This window comes from Arachis ipaensis, chromosome B08 (assembly GCF_000816755.2).
Source record: "Arachis ipaensis cultivar K30076 chromosome B08, Araip1.1, whole genome shotgun sequence".
Classification (NCBI taxonomy): Eukaryota; Viridiplantae; Streptophyta; class Magnoliopsida; order Fabales; family Fabaceae; genus Arachis; species Arachis ipaensis.
In genome coordinates, this window is record NC_029792.2 from 127,052,570 (window position 1) to 127,054,821 (window position 2,252).

General features: G+C 35.5%; 1 pseudogene; it reads right to left on the bottom strand.

The window, feature by feature from the left end:
- LOC107613933 overlaps window positions 1–1,600 on the bottom strand; it is a 4,914-nt pseudogene extending 3,314 nt beyond the window's left edge.

Genomic DNA, 2,252 nt, shown 5'->3' on the forward strand with positions numbered 1-2,252 from the left:
CAAATTTTAATAAATTTGTTGACTTTAAATTTTTTTTATTGACATTATATGTTTGACTTTTTTATTTTTTTAAATAAAAAATGTTAGGGACAGTAAATTTTATGATTTGTAATTATTAATTAATTATTATTGGTATTTTTAATGGTGTGAGATTTCATTTATTAGTATAAGATTACTCATTTTTTTTACTGATTAAGTGTTGGCCAAATTTTAATAAAGTGCGGGACTCCTCCACTTTCTCTTTTCAAATAAATATTGGAAAAGTCTAGGGGCAGCAACTTTTCCAAATTCTGGCACATGTAACCAGCAAGGAAAAAAGAGCCATTGAATGAAATCTCACACCAATCTCACACCATTAAAATTATCATTGATGGCTATTTGATGGGTACAAATACTAAAAATTGCTGCCCCTATCACTCCTCATAAATATTTGCCATGATAGCGCGCGCAAGTGTCTTCAACGTTCATTTTATTTTCTCTTTGGAACTCGCCCCACCCAAACTAGAAGTACTCAGTTTTTGCTGCTTGCATTGTTTGTAAAAATATAAAGTAAAATAAATTTGCATTTTTTTAATTTATCCTTAGGTTATTAATTATCATAATATTGTTATCAAACTAAACTTTGGTTTCACAAGTTCGTGAACTTCACTGAGATCTTATGATCATATGCAAAGAATGAAACAGAATTCTAGTCACATTGCCTTAGGATCTCATGAAAATATGATAATCAATTGAAATATAAGGATACATTGATATATAATAACTAGGTTCTACTTGCCTTATATATATGGCGTAGAACCTGTTATAACCACAATAATGTTGAACATAGTATTATTAAAAGAATTCAAATTAAAGCACTTTTAATGCAAGCTTAATACTTGGGAGGCGGAGGTGAAGTGTAGAGATAGCCTTGCTTTGGTGGAGGCGGTGAAAAGTTGTAAATGTAAGGAGGAGGAGGTGAAGGTGAAGGTGGCGGTGGAGACTTGTAAATATATGGTGGAGGAGGTGATGGAGAAGGTGGAGGTGGTGACTTGTAAATATATGGAGGAGGTGGTGACGGTGATGGAGGTGGTGGAGACTTGTAGACATATGGTGGTGGTGGTGATGGAGATGGAGGTGGTGGTGATTTATAGATATAAGGAGGTGGTGGTGATGGGGATGGTGGTGGAGGAGACTTATAAATATATGGTGGAGGTGGTGAAGGTGATGGTGGGGGTGGAGACTTAAAATAATAGGGAGGAGGTGGAGAGGGAGAGGGAGGAGGAGGAGATTTGTTGATATATGGAGGTGGTGGAGAAGGAGAAGGTGGAGGAGGAGACTTATAATAATATGGAGGAGGCGGCGACGGAGAAGGTGGTGGTGGAGATTTGTAAATGTATGAAGATGGAGGAGGAGGAGACTTATAGAGATAGGGTGGGTGAGGTTCATGTTCATGTTCATGTGTGGGTGGCGCCGCCTGTGGAGGTGGGTGGTAGGGAGAGTTGCGGCCTCCATAATAAGGAGTGTCATCATCAGAAGCAACATTGATAGCAATAAAGCAAAATGCTAATGCATAAATGAGTGGAGGCAAGTGCCTCCATTTCATTGATGAGGTTCCCATGTTAAGTAGTGTTAAACCCTATTTAGTTCTTTTTTCCTTAATACAAGACTATATATTTAGGGTTTATTTTTGTTGCTTGGCATAGTTAGTGAGGATTGTAACCCTTTATATAGTGCAAGCATCCAATACCTTGTTGACTTATAACAATTATTTGTTAATGCCTTCTTCTTATTAGGTTTCTTTTTTGATGTGGCTTCCATAAAACAAAGTTGAAAGTTCAAATTTTCCACAAATGGTGGATATATTGGAAATAACAAAGTCAAGGTTATTACTTATTAGAGAGGGTTGGTGATAGCATACGCACGTCTCAACTCTCAAGAACCAATTTTTCAGATTTGATCAAATTGTACTATATACTTAAAGCACCGGCGAATCATATGGAGGATCGGAGTAAACATACATTTAATTTCTCAAATTAATTAGTAGCATATGTATCTAGATTATTCAAGAGTAGTATTATTTCTGATCTCTTCGGGCACTCCAAAGTATGAAACAGCTGCTTATCAAAGTCAATGACTAATATGTCTTTTTAATTACTCTATACTTTGATTTATTTGTTCTTTGATTCATATTTAGCAATATATATTTCTGGATTATAAAAACGCGTTATTAGTGTTATACCATAGGTGCAACTAGATATCTTTTAAATATT